The 15,229-nt window shown below is 41.5% G+C and overlaps 1 protein-coding gene across 1 annotated transcript in view; it reads left to right on the top strand.

Moving 5' to 3' along the window:
- DDX10 (DEAD-box helicase 10) overlaps positions 1-15,229 on the top strand; it is a 368,946-nt gene that overhangs the window by 17,049 nt on the left and 336,668 nt on the right. The window lies entirely within an intron of this gene.

The following is a 15,229-nucleotide window of genomic DNA, read 5'->3' as shown; positions in this document are numbered from 1 at the left end:
TCTTTGGTGTATCAGATTTCAGATGTCCAGTTCTCTAGTTCACGAATCCTTTTTTCTGCATCTTCAAATCTATTGTTGTAGATTTTCATTGTTTTTTAATCTCTTCTTTTGTGCCTTTCATTCCCTTAAGTTCTGCAATTTGTTTTTTCAAATTTTCAAATTCTTCACTTTCACCCCATGTCTTCATATCCTCCCTCAACTTGTTGATTTGATTTTTGATGATATTTTGCATGTGTGTTCAAACATTCTGAATTAGTTGTTTCAACTCCTGTATCTCATTTGCAGTGTTGGTTTGTTCCTTTGACTGGGCCATATCTTTGATTTTTGTAGTGACTTGCTATTTTTGCTTTTTTTTTTGCTGGTGCTAGGCATTTAATTCCCTAATTAGTTTATTCTGGAGATTGTTTTCACTTTTTTACCTAGGGTTTTTTTGTTTGATGGCTTTGTTCTCTTTCTCTTCTTTGACATTAGTTCAATTTATGCTAGACCTGTAACAGGTTCTGCTTAACTGATCAGAATGTTTTAGTTCTTGTTTTTCTGTTTCTTGCCCTGCCTATATGGAGCATTTTTTCTTTTGAGGAGGGTCTCCTTAGATATTACAGATCTCAGTCAGATTTTCCCAGACCAGACAGGCCCAGGTCTCAGGAGAAGAGAGTAGCCAGCATCATTTTTTTCCCTGAGGGTGAGACCCAGTAGGTTGTCAGACTTTCCTATGAAACCTTTAGACTTTGTGCTTTTCCTGTCCTGCCCAGCTTTTGGTGCTTGTCTGCCTGAGGCTTCCCAGCAGGTTGAAGTGTTGTGGTGCCTATAATTTCAGCAGATTCTCCCTGCTAGGGGTGTGGTTGAGATAGAGGTGAGTCAGTAGATGGACTTTGATTGCTTTTGTCTTCTAGTCTCTGGTGCCTGAATTCCTTGAAGGAGGGTACTCACCCCCCTTTTCTTGGGAAAGATACACCCTTTAGGGAATTAACCTTTCTCACCTGACTAGTTACTTTCTTTCAGACATGCCTTAGTTCCACTCTTGCCTTGGACAGTGCTGGAGTCTGAGAGTGTTTGCAGTTGGATCTGATGAGCTATTAAGAAGTTAAAAAAAAAAAAAAAAAAGCAAAAATGCCTTTTCACAGCCAGAGCCCCACTCCTAGGTTTGCCAGTCAAAGAGCTGGATTTGGTACATGGCTCTATGCATCTCCAGGTTCTGTGTGCCCCCTTTTCTTGTTGTCCATCTCTTTTCCAGTATTTTGTGCTGTCCAACTAAAAAGGCCTTTGATGTGTTTTATTGTTTTTTTTTTCCCCCGTCAGTCCCGCTCTCTTTCTGTGGGGGCAAAATCTCCTAGCTCCTTTTAGCGCTTATTCCAGGTTTATCTGTGCTGGGGGCCTATTTTCAGTAGTCAGAATTTGTTAATTCATTCTGCAATTGGAGTTTGGTTGAGCTAAGCCTTTGCTACTAAAAAAATCTATTTCCTTTCCCCTTGGGGAACCAACCTGCTGTGGCCGTGTGGCTTGGGAGGCTTATAGTTCTGTGTGGGATCTTAGCAATTCCACCTGGTCCAGACTGGTTCTGTGTGTCCAGTCACTGATGTTCCCCCAGCAGTTGTTCTGTACCACTCCTGGCTATTTACTAGGTGCTTTGGAGGATGAACTAAATTCCATACCTCACTAGGCTGCCATCTTGTCCTGCCACCTGCATCTAATTTTAATTTTCTGTTTGGTAGGTTATCTTTTAGTTGAGGTTCTTTGCTGAGACAGGATGTTATTCTGGAATGGTTTACAAAGATGAAGACAATATTTGTGTTTTCAGTATTTGTATGCTAGGAATAATCCTGCCTGGGTTACGTTAAGAGCTTTGTGAGAAGTAATGTAGATTCTAAAGTGAAATACAAGTTGTCATCCCTTTACTGCCTGGAATGTAATTTAAATAAATGAACCTTAAAAATGCAGTTTTCCCCTTTTGTGAATCATGAATAATTTGGCAGTTTGTTTTCCCAACTCTGAGCAGTAGTGTCTGCTTTCAGCATCTGAAATAAAATAATTCAGCTCCTGTGTAGCTGAAATGAAATTCAGAAAAGTGGGCTAATGAAGAGCATCAGTAATGAGCATTTAGATAATGTAAAGTTAAAGGATGACGCCCTCTTATGTGAAGCATGACTCCCAGGGGTGTAAATCTCCCTGGCAATTTGGGACATGACTCCTAGGGATGAGCCTGGCCCTTGCATCATGGGAGTGAGAAAGCCTTCTTGACCAAATGGGTGAAGAGAAATGAAACAAAAGTTTCAGTGACTGAGAGATTTCAAATAGAGTTGAAATGTCATTGTGAAGGTTACTCTTATGCGGTATATAGATATCCCTTTTCAGTTTTTGGAGTAGCTGGAGGGAAATAGCTGAAACTGTTGAACTGTAATCCAGTAGCCTCAATTCTTGAAGATGATTGAGTAACTATATAGCTTTTAAGGGGTGACTTTGTGATTGTTAAAACCTTGAGACTGACATTCCCTTTACCCAGTGTATGGAGAGATGAGTAAGAAAAAAAAAGGACAATAAATAAATGAATAATAGTGGGTAGAGGGATGTTTTAGATGTTCTTTTTTTTTTACTTTTATTTTTAATTCTTGTTTTTATTTTTTTGGAGTAATGAAAATATTCAAACTTGGTTGTGATGTATACACAGCTACATGATAATACTGTGTACCCCTGATTGTACACTTTGGATGAATATATAATATATCTCAATAAAATTGTGTTAAAAAAGTTAAAGGGCAAGATGTTACTTAATATGGTTACAAAGCATGTCAAAATTATCTTCTCTGCTTATTGTAAAATAATACCCCCTCCTTCAGTACACCCCAAAATGTATTGTTGTTAGATTGTTGCTGCATTTATGGTTAAAATTTTGAAAGCTTTATGCCAGCAAGATATTTCTCCAGTTCATTTCAATGTATGCTCCAAAGTGTGTAAATAAAGCTATTTTTTGTCATTATTTAAAAAAATACTTTTAGCTTTAGTAAAATACACATAATATAAAACTTCTAACCATTTAGGTGGACAATTCCTTGACATTAAGTACATTGACATTACTGTATAAATTCCACCATTATCTATTTCCACAGTGCTTTCATCATAAACCAAAACTCATACTTGTTAAGCAATAAATCCATCCCCCCACCCCCGCCCCTAGCAACAACTCTTTTACTTTTTGTCTTTATGAATTTGCTATTTTGGGTATTCCAAATAAAAGAAATGATACAGCATTTGTTCTCTTGTGCCTGACTTGTCTCACTCAACATGCTGTCTTCAGGATTCATCCATGTTGTAACATGTACCAGCACTTTACTTCTTTTTACAGTAAATAATATTCCGTTGTATGTATATACCATATTTTGTTTATCCATTCATCTGTTAATGTACACTTGGGTTGCTCCTACCTTTTGGCTATTATGAACAGTGTTGCACTGAACATTGTTGTACATTTATCATTTTGAGTCCCTCTTTTCAATTCTTTTGGAAATATAACCTAGTAGTTACCAGATCATATAGTAATTTTATGTTTAATTTTTTGAGGAACTGCCGAACTGTTTTCCACAGCAACTGCACCATTTTAAATTGGGTTGTTAGTCTTTTTGTTGTTGGTTTGTAGGAATATGAAACCCTTATAAATAATGGTTTTCAAATATTTTCTCCCATTCTGCAGGTTGTCTTTTCACTTTCTTGTTAATGTCCTTTGCACAAAAATTTTTAAAATTTTTGATGAAGTCCAGTTTATCTGTGTCTCCTTTACTGTGCTTTTGATGTGAATTCTAAAAACCCATTGCCTACTACACGGTCCTGAAAATACTTCCCTATATTTTCTTGTAACAGCTTTATAGTTTTAGCTTTTATTTTTAGGTTGTTGATCCATTGAATTAACTTGTTTATGGTGAGAGGTAGGGATTCACATTCTTTTTTTTTTTTTGTCTGGATTTCCAGTTGTCATGGCACCATTTGTTGAGGAGGCTATTTGTATTAGTTAGGGTTCTCTAGAGAAACAGAACCAACAGGGAACACTTGCAAATATAAAATTTATGAAAGTGTCTCACGTGACCGTAGGAACGCAGAGTCCAAAATCCACAGGGCAGGCTGCGAAGCCGACGACTCCAATGGATGGCCTGGACGAACTCCACAGGAGAGGCTCACCAGCCAAAGCAGGAATGGAATCTGTCTCCTCTGAGTCCTCCTTAAAAGGCTTCCCATGATTGGATTTAGCATCACTAATTGCAGGAGACACTCCCCTTTGGCTGATTACAAATGGAATCAGCTGTGGATGTAGCTGACGTGATCATGACCTAATCCTATGAAATGTCCTCATTGCAACAGACAGGCCAGCGCTTGCCCAATCATATGAACAGGTACCACAACTTGGCCAAGTTGACACCTGTCCCTAACCATGACAGTCCACCCCTTGTCAACTTGGCATATATATATATATCACCTTAGACCATACTTAATTTCCAAATGAAAACAAATAAGCACACATTTTTTCTTTTACCTGACAATACTCAACTGTCCTGCATATAACTGGAAACACATTAAATCTCTCCAGAATAGCTTGCAAATCCTTGGGCAACATTCATCCTTAAACTTGATATCTTACAACTTAAATAGTATAACAAAAACAAAACAGCATTACAGTCCTCGTTTCTGTAACTGATCACGTGGTCGAAGTTCATATTTATCACTACCTTCTTCCACTACCCATTCCATGTTCCCTTTCCCCTCAGCAAGCACTTCAGCTGGCCGTGGTTCTTTGCCTGGTGGGGTGACCCAAACCTTCATTCCTGAAGTCTCAGAGCCATTAGTGGTCCTGCCTGGATTGTGTTGTTGCAGTTTTCCATTGATTTTAATCACAGGGCAGGGTAGTACTAATAGACGCCCCAGGGGATCTCCTATATTCCAAGAAAACTCTTCTTTACTTCCATTATGTAGCTGCAGTCCTACTTCCTTCTGATAGTCAGGGTCAATTACCCCAGACAATAATGTAATCCCCTTCTTGGTGTGTTGATCCAGAGGCATAAGTAGCCCAAAGTGGCCAGGTGGCAATCTTAACTTCCAGTTCAGTGGTATCACTGTTGTTTCTCCTGGAGAAAGCACACCCCGTTTTGGAACTAAAACCTGTAGACCAGCAGAACTCAGGGTAGCAGGGACAGGAAGCAAAAATTTTCCTAGTGGATCACTAGGAGTAATAGTGAGTGGCACCACACCCATTTCCACCCCTTGGTTCCTGGACCCATGGATCCTGGCTATGGGAGAAACAGCACCATACAGTGGACGCTGATTCAGAGCATACACAGCTTCCTGGAGAACATTACCCCAGCCTTTCAAGTTTCTGCCACCTAGTTGGCACCGTAATTGAGTTTTCAAAAGGCCATTCCACCGTTCTATCAATCCAGCAGCTTCTGGATGATGGGGAACATGGTAAGACCAGAGAATTCCATGAGCATGTGCCCATTCCCGCACTTCATTTGCTGTGAAGTGTGTTCCTTGATCCGAAGCAATGCTATGTGGAATACCATGACGATGGATAAGGCATTCTGTAAGCCCACAAATAGTAGTTTTGGCAGAAGCATTGCGTGCAGGGAAAGCAAACCCATATCCAGAGTATGTGTCTGTTCCAGTTAGAACAAATCGCTGCCCCTTCCATGAAGGGAGTGGTCCAATGTAATCAACCTGCCACCATGTAGCTGGCTGGTCACCTCGGGGAATGGTGCCATATCGGGGGCTGAGTGTGGGTCTCTGCTGCTGGCAGATTGGGCACTCAGCAGTGGCTGTAGCCAGGTCAGCCTTGGTGAGTGGAAGTCCATGTTGCTGAGCCCATGCATAACCTCCATCTCTACCACCATGACCACTTTGTTCATGAGCCCATTGGGCAACAACAGGAGTTGCTGGGGAAACAGGCTGACTGGTATCCATAGAACGGGTCATCTTATCCACTTGATTATTAAAATCTTCCTCTGCTGAAGTCACCCTCTGGTGTGCATTCACATGGGACACAAATATCTTCATGTTTTTAGCCCACTCAGAAAGGTCTATCCACATACTTCTTCCCCAGACCTCTTTGTCACCAATTTTCCAATTATGGTCTTTCCAAGTCCCTGACCATCCAGCCAAACCATTAGCAACAGCCCATGAGTCAGTATACAAACGCACTTCTGGCCAGTTTTCCTTCCAAGCAAAATGAACAACCAGGTGCACTGCTCGAAGTTCTGCCCACTGGGAGGATTTTCCCTCACCACTGTCCTTCAAGGACACCCCAGAAAGGGGTTGTAATGCTGCAGCTGTCCACTTTCGGGTGGTACCTGCATATCGTGCTGAACCATCTGTAAATCAGGCCCGAGTTTTCTCTTCCTCAGTCAGTTCACTGTAAGGAACTCCCCAAGAGGCCATAGCTCTGGTCTGGGAAAGAGAAGGTAATGTGGCAGCAGGAGTGGAAACCATGGGCATTTGTGCCACTTCTTCATGTAACTTACTTGTGCCTTCAGGACCTGCTCTGGCTCTATCTCGTATATACCATTTCCACTTTACAATAGAGTGCTGCTGTGCACGCCCAACTTTATGGCTTGGTGGGTCAGACAACACCCAACTCATGATAGGCAACTCAGGTCTCATGGTAACTTGGTGGCCCATGGTTAAGCGTTCAGTCTCTACTAAGGCCCAGTAGCAGGCCAAAAGCTGTTTCTCAAAAGGAGAGTAGTTATCTGCAGCAGATGGTAAGGCTTTGCTCCAAAATCCTAAGGGTCTGCGTTGTGATTCTCCTATAGGGGCCTGCCAAAGGCTCCAGACAGCATCTCTATTTGCCACTGACACTTCCAGCACCATTGGATCTGCTGGATCATATGGCCCAAGTGGCAGAGCAGCTTGCACAGCAGCCTGGACCTGTCGCAGAGCCTCCTCTTGTTCAGGTCCCCACTCAAAATTAGCAGCTTTTCTGGTCACTCGATAAATGGGCCGGAGTAGCACACCCAAATGAGGAATATGTTGTCGCCAAAATCCAAAAAGACCCACTAGGCGTTGTGCCTCTTTTTTGGTTGTGGGAGGGGCCAGATGCAGCAATTTATCCTTCACCTTAGAAGGGATATCTCGACATGCCCCACACCACTGGACACCTAGAAATTTTACTGAGGTGGAAGGCCCCTGTATTTTTGTTGGATTTATCTCCCATCCTCTGACACGCAAATGCCTTACCAGTAAATCTAGAGTAGTTGCTACTTCTTGCTCACTAGGTCCAATCAACATGATATCATCAATATAATGGACCAGTGTGATGTCTTGTGGGAGGGAGAAACGATCAAGGTCTCTGCGAACAAGATTATGACATAGGGCTGGAGAGTTGATATACCCCTGAGGTAGGACAGTGAAAGTATATTGCTGACCTTGCCAGCTGAAAGCAAACTGTTTCTGGTGGTCCTTACTAATAGCTATTGAGAAAAAAGCATTTGCCAGATCAATAGCTGCATACCAGGTACCAGGGGATGTATTGATTTGCTCAGGCAATGATACTACATCTGGAACAGCAGCTGCAATTGGAGTTACCACCTGATTGAGTTTACGATAATCCACTGTCATTCTCCAAGACCCATCTGTTTTCTGCACAGGCCAAATAGGAGAGTTGAATGGGGATGTGGTGGGAATCACCACCCCTGCATCTTTCAAGTCCTTAAGAGTGGCAGTAATCTCTGCAATCCCTCCAGGAATACGGTATTGCTTTTGATTTACTATTTTGCTTGGTAGGGGCAGTTCTAGTGGCTTCCATTTGGCCTTTCCCACCATAATAGCCCTCACTGCACGAGTTAGAGAACCAACGTGGGGATTCTGCCAGTTGCTCAGTATGTCTATGCCAATTATACATTCCGGAACTGGGGAAATAACTACAGGATGGGTCTGGGGGCCCACTGGACCCACTGTGAGACGGACCTGAGCTAAAACTCCATTGATCACCTGGCCTCCATAAGCCCCCACTCTGACTGGTGGTCCAGAGTGACGTTTTGGGTCCCCTGGAATTAATGTCACTTCTGAACCAGTGTCTAATAATCCCCGAAATATCTGATCATTTCCTTTTCCCCAATGCACAGTTACCCTGGTAAAAGGCCGTCGGTCTCCTTGGGGAAGACTTAGAGGAAGGTTAACAGTATAAATTTGTGGCAGTGTAACAGGTTTCTTCCCCATAGGGACCTGGCCTCCCCTTCATTCAAGGGGCTCAGGGTCTGTAAACTGTTTCAAGTCTGGAAATTGGTTAAGGGGCCGTGACTCTGTGTTTTTGTAATTCAGGTTAGACTTCTGTTCCCTTGACCTAGAACTCTTTTGTTTATACAGCTCCAACAAGAATTTAGTAGGCTGCCCTTCTATTGTATTTCTAGGCACCCCATGATTTACTAGCCAATGCCACAAATCTCTGCGTGTCATATAATTTTGATGCCTCCTTTGAGTTTGTTGTCTATTATAATACCCACGTCTACCCTGTCTTTGGTGATTAAGTGCTGCCACCTGGCTTCTGCCAACTCGGGATACTGTCATCCCCATTGTGTTTAAGGATTCCAGCTCAGTGACAGCAGTTCCTACAGTAATATCTGACCTACAGAGAAGTGCAACCACAGAGCTCTTGAGGGATGATGGTGCTAGTCTCACAAATTTATTTCTCACTGTTCTGGTAAAAGGTGCATCTTCTGGACATTCCTGGGGTGTAAGAGCAGGCTTTGCATGATAAATCCACTCTAACATCCCAATCTCTCTAAGCCTCTGGATCCCCTCATCTACATTATACCAGGGCAGTTCTGGCATTTCAACCTCAGGTAATGTTGGCCACCTTTTGATCCATGTTTCAACCAGCCACCCAAACAAGCTGTTAACACCTTTTCTAACTGCTCTAGCTATAACATTGAATGCAGAATCTCTGCTTAGTGGGCCCATATCAATAAATTCAGCCTGATCCAGCCTTATATTCCTCCCACCATTATCCCACACTCTTAAAATCCATTGCCACACATATTCCCCTGATTTCTGTCTATATAAATTGGAAAACTCACACAGTTCTTTTGGAGTATAACGTACCTCCTCATGTGTGATACTTTGTACCTCACCTTTAGGGGCCTGTTGGGACTTTAGTCTAGTTATAGGTCTAGAAGAAATGAGGGGTGGTGGGGGTGGGTCATGAAAAGAATTAGAAATATCTTCCAAGCCATTTGCTTCAGGGCTTTCATTTGCAGTTTCATCTGGTGAAACAGGATTAATAACTCTAGGGCTAATCCCTTCAGGAGGAGGTTGGGTGGCCAATTCCTCAAGGCAAGCTGGAGGTGGGGCGGCTATGTCCTCAGGGCAGACTATTACAGGGTTATCTAAAGAAGGCTCAGCATGGTCTAGGGTTTCAACCTCACCCCCAACATCATTATCAATCCATATGTCACCATCCCATTTTTCAGGGTCCCACTCCTTTCCAATCAATGCCCTCACTTTAACAGCAGACACCATGCAAGACTGAGATTTCAGTTTACGTTGTAAAGTTGCTACTCTAACAATAAGATTCTGAGTCTGATTTTCAGAGATCTCAAGTCTACGGCTACAGGAAATAAAATTTTCCTTCAGGATACTCATAGAAACCTCTACATCTTTCAGACGGTACTTAAGCTTCTTGTTTGAAGCCTTAAGCCCATCCCTTTCATCCTTTAATGTAGACAGTGTATCTAACAACAACCAACCAACATCTCTATAACTCTTATTTCTACAAAACTCTGTAAAGGTGTCAAAAACATTATCCCCCAGAGTCTGGCTTCGTACAAGCGAAGCATTAGGAGAATCGAATGATGATATTTTGACTATCTCCTTTGCCAACTCAGTCCATGGATTGGGAGTGTCATTCTGATTACAGGAATCAGAGTCCTTAGTGTCTCTGAGCCCAGTCAGAGTAGAAAACCATTCATAAAAACCCATTTTTAAGATTCTGTTCCTTAAGAACCACTCCCGGTACCAAGATGTATTAGTTAGGGTTCTCTAGAGAAACAGAACCAACAGGGAACACTTGCAAATATAAAATTTATGAAAGTGTCTCACGTGACCATAGGAACGCAGAGTCCAAAATCCACAGGGCAGGCTGCGAAGCCGACGACTCCAATGGATGGCCTGGACGAACTCCACAGGAGAGGCTCACCAGCCAAAGCAGGAATGGAATCTGTCTCCTCTGAGTCCTCCTTAAAAGGCTTCCCATGATTGGATTTAGCATCACTAATTGCAGGAGACACTCCCCTTTGGCTGATTACAAATGGAATCAGCTGTGGATGTAGCTGACGTGATCATGACCTAATCCTATGAAATGTCCTCATTGCAACAGACAGGCCAGCGCTTGCCCAATCATATGAACAGGTACCACAACTTGGCCAAGTTGACACCTGTCCCTAACCATGACACTATTCTTTTGCCATTGATTGGACTTGGAACCCTTGGTGAAAACCACCTGGTCATAGATGTATAGATTTAACTCTGAATCTTCAATTCTATTCCATTGGTCATTATATCTCTCCTTACGCCAGTACCACATTGCCTGAAGTACTACAACTTTGTAATAAGTTTTGAAATTAGTATGAGTCTTCAAACTTTGTACTTCTTTTTCAAAATTGTTTGGCTATGTGGGACCCCTTGCAATTCCATATGAATTGAAGGGCTTTAAGTCATTTCTGCAAAAAAGACTGCTAGAATTTTTAAAGTGATTGCATTGAACTTGTAGATTGCTTTAGGCAGTATTGACATCTTAATATTAAGTCTTCACATCCAGGATCATGGAATGCCTTTCCATTTATTTATGTCTTAAATTTCTTTCAGCAATGTTTTGTATTTTTTAGTACACCTTTTTTACCTCCTTGGTTAAGTTTATTCCTAGATATTTTCTTCTTTATGGTAAATAGAATTGTTTTCTTGATTTCCTTTCCAGATTGTTCGTTACTGGTCTATGGAAACCCAATTGACTTCTGTGTATTTATCTTGTATCTGGCAACTTTGCTGAATTTGTTTATTTGTTCTAGTAGTTTTCTTGGGGATTCTTTGGGATTTTCTATATATTGAACCATGTCATCTGTGGATAGGGATAATTTGACTTCCTCCTTCCCAATTTGGATTCCTTTTATTTCTGTTTCTTGCCTGATTTTGTTCTGGACAGAACTTGAAGTGCAGTGTTGAATAACATTGGTGATAGTAGATATCCTTGTCTTATTCCTTATCTTAGGGGGAAAGCTTTCAGTCTTTCACTGTTGAGTATGATATTTGTTGTGGGTTTTTTGTAAATGACTTTTATGATGCTGATAAAGTTCCTTTCTGTTCCTAGTTTTCTGAGTGCTTTAATCATGACAGGGTGCTGAATTTTGTCAAGTGCCTTTTTTTGGAATCAATTAAGGTAACATTTTTTTCCCTTTCATTCTATTAATGTGATATATATTATATTGATTTTCTTCTTCTGAACAACCCTTGTATTTCTGAGATAAATCCCACTTGGTCATGGCATATAGTCTTTTTAATATTACTGTTGAATTCAGTTTACCAGCATTTTGAGATTTTTGCATCTATATTCATAATGTATATAGTCTGTGGTTTTCTTTTGAGCTGTCTTTATCTGGTTTTGATATCAGGTTAATACTGGTCTCGTGACTGAGTAAGGAAGTAATCTCTTCTGTATTTTGGAAGAGTTTGAGAAGGATTGGTGTTAAATCTTCTTTAAACATTTGGTAGAATTCAGCAGAGAAACTAACATTTTATTTATTGGAAAGTTTTGATTACTGATTCAATCTCTTGTCATAGGTCTGAGATTTTGGGTTTCTTTTTTTGTCAGATTAGGTAATCTGTATGTTTCTAGCAATCTATCCACTTCGTCTAGAGTTTCTAATTTGTTGGCATATAATTGTTCACTGTACCCCATTATAATCCCTTTTATTTCTCTAAGACTGGTAGTAATGTCCCTACTTTTGTTCCTTATTTTAGTTATTTGTGACTTCCAAATGGTTTTTGCTACCAGGTGGAAAATGGAAAGTGACAAGAGGAATAAAAAATCAATACTGCGTTTTTAAGACTATCTTTTGTTTTTAACTTGGGGGGATTGGAAAATGGCTGCCCTCTTGTCAACCCCCAGTGATCTGAAGTAGCTGATTCAAAGCACTGATCAGTGATTAGACTGTAATCCCCGTTTTTTTGAGAATTAGGTACTTATAGCCCACCCTAGAACCAGCAAGTTGTACCAGGAGCCTATACTGCAGTCCCTCTTACTGCTTGCTGTATGTTTGGAGTATGGTGGCCTGTTGCAGGAGGGTGAAATGCACTGCTATTTTCCACAATGTACTAGCCTTTTCCTCCAGCTCCATCCAGCTTACTGGATGCTGAACATTGTCCCATTATGCTCCAGAGCTCCAAAATAGTTGATTTACTTTTTTTACCTAGGATTTTCTTGCTGGATAATTTTGTTGTCTATCTGTTCTTTGACATTCAGTTCAGCTTATTCTGGACCTCTAGCTTAGGTTTTGTTTAACAGATCAGAATTTTTCAGTTGTTGTTTTCTTGTTTCTTGCCCTACCTTTTCCGCCCTTAGGAGGGTTTATTTAGGTATTATAGCCCCCAGCCAGATTTTCCCAGACCAAACTGGCCTCCTGTTAGGAGAAAAGAGTCCCCTGTATCAGTTTTCCCTGAGGGTGAGATGCAGCAGATTGAAAGGCTTTCCTCTGAAGCCTCTGGATTCTGCGTTTTTCCTCTCCTGCCCAGTATGTGGCGCTTTTCTGCCTGCAGGTCCCACCAGCATAAAGTGATGTGGTATCTTTAACTTCAGCAGACTCTCCCTGCTGAGGGTGTAGTTGAGACAGAGGAGAGGTTGTATTCTGGCTTTAATTGCTTCACTTTTCCAGACCCTGGGGTATGAAATCCTTGAGGGAGGAAATCCACCTGAGCTGGGCCAGACCCCTCTCCTGGGGAAGGCACAGGCTCCAGACAAACACTCAACAAGCTTAATTCTGCCTATGCCTGGGGCAGTTGGAGCTGGAGAAGCCTTGCAGCTTGTATCCAAAGAGTAGTCAAGCCGTAGAAACACAGCCACAAAAAAAGAAAGAGAAAAATCCTTTTCAGAGCAGGACCCCTGTTCCTCGAATTTGCCAATCAAGAGCTTAAGTTGGTATGCTACTTTGTGTACCTTCAGGTCCTATGTGCCCTCTCCTTTCCTTCAGGGCCCAGACCCTTTCAATTGTTGTGTACTGTCCGATCCAAAACCCTCTATTTCTTCTTCCTTTTTCTGTCAGCCCTGCCCTCTCTGTGTCGTGGCAAAACCCAGCAACCTCAATTATTAGTGGAGGTTCAGCTGAGCTGGGGCCTATTTTTAGTAGTCAGAATTTGTGAATTAATTCCACAATTGAAGCTTGGTTGCGCTCAGCCCCTTCTGTTAATAAAGTCCCTTTACCCTCTGGGAAGCAGCCTGTGGGGGAGGGGCGCCGGCTGCGGCAGCTTGGAGAACTCATAGTTCTGGGTGGGCTTTCAGCTGGTCCAGCTGGTCCAGACTGGGGTATGCTGTGTATCTGATCACTGTTGTGTGCCCAGCAGTTGTTCTGTACTATTCCTGGCTATTTACTAGCTTCTCTGGAGGACGAACTAAATCCCACACTTCGCTAAACTGCCATTTTGGCCCTCTCCCGAAATAGCTGATTCAGACAGATCCTACTACTTCAATAGTTTTGATAGAGAGACTGATTCTTGGAGCTTCCTGTGCTGCCATCTGCCCACAATATTCTGTCCCCCTTTTGAGTTTTTAAACTGATATCCCTTGAAGGATAAATAAAAGTAAGTTTTCTTCCTAAATATGGGGATGATTTTGTTGTCAACATTTTGGAGGTGGAGTTGTTCATAGTAGTGATTCGTGTCCATAGTGTGTGTGTATGTGTGTGTGATTATATGGGAATTTTTTTTAACTCATTTAAATAATTACAAACAGATTTTGCTTCAGGACAGCTTTCTTAAGGCTTATCGCCTCTTAGAAGGAATGATGGTTTTTTTTTTAAATATATTTATTAATTAAAAAAATAAAGAAACAAAATAAAACAACATACATAATCAGTAATTCACAATATCATCACTTAGTTGCATATTCATCATTTCTTAGAACATTTGCATTAATTCTGAAAAAGAAATAAAAAGACAATAGAAAAAGAAATAAAACGAACACAGGAAAGAAAAAAAAAAAGATTATACCTACCATACCTCTTACCCCTGGCTTTCAGTGATCACTAGCATTTAAACTAAATTTATTTTAGCATTTGTTCCCCCTATTATGTATTTTTATTGCATATGTTCTACTCTTTTGTTGACAAGGTAGATAAAAGGAGCATCAGACACAAGGTTTTCACATTCACACAGTCACGTTGTGACAGCTGTATCATTACTCAATCATCCTCAAGAAACATGGCTACTGGAACACAGATCTACATTTTCAGGCAGTTCCCTCCAGCCTCTCCATTACATCTTGAATAACAAAATGATATCTACTTGATGCATAAGAATAACCTCCAGGATAACCTCTTAACTCTGTTTGGAATCTCTCAGCCATTCACACTTTGTCTCATTTCCCTCTTCCCCCTTTTGGTCGAGAAGGTTTTCTCAATCCCTTGATGCTAAGTCTCAGCTCATTCTAGGTTTTTTCTCAATCCCTTGATGCTGAGTCTCCGCTCATTCCAGGATCTCTGTCCCACGTTGCCAGGAAGGTCCACATCCCTGGGAGTCATATCCCACGTAGAGAGGGGTAGGGTGGTGAGACTGCTCATTGTGTTGGCTGGAGAGAGGGGCCACATCTGAGTAACAAAAGAGGCTCTCTTGGGGGTGACTCTTAGGCCTAAAGTTTAAGTAGACTTGACCTATCCTTTGTGGGGTTAAGTTTCATATGAACAAACCCCAAGACTGGGGGCTCTGCCTATAGCTTTGGTTGTCCACACTGCTTGTGAGAATATCAAGAATTCAACTTGGGGAAGTTGAATTTCTCCCCGTTCTCACCACTCCCCAAAGGGGGCTTTGCAGATACTTTTCCACTCACTGATTGAATCACTCTGGGATTCATCGGGGCATCACTCTGGACACACCAGCAAAAATCTCATGTCCTACCTGAGAGGAATGATGGTTTTTAAGTAGAAATCGTGATTGAATTCTGAGTGAACCTGCAGTTCCATAAATGGGCTAGGTAGCACAGTTTAGTTTCATGTAG

Source organism: Tamandua tetradactyla, chromosome 8, assembly GCF_023851605.1.
Source record: "Tamandua tetradactyla isolate mTamTet1 chromosome 8, mTamTet1.pri, whole genome shotgun sequence".
Classification (NCBI taxonomy): Eukaryota; Metazoa; Chordata; class Mammalia; order Pilosa; family Myrmecophagidae; genus Tamandua; species Tamandua tetradactyla.
This window is presented reverse-complemented; position numbering and strand designations above follow the sequence as displayed.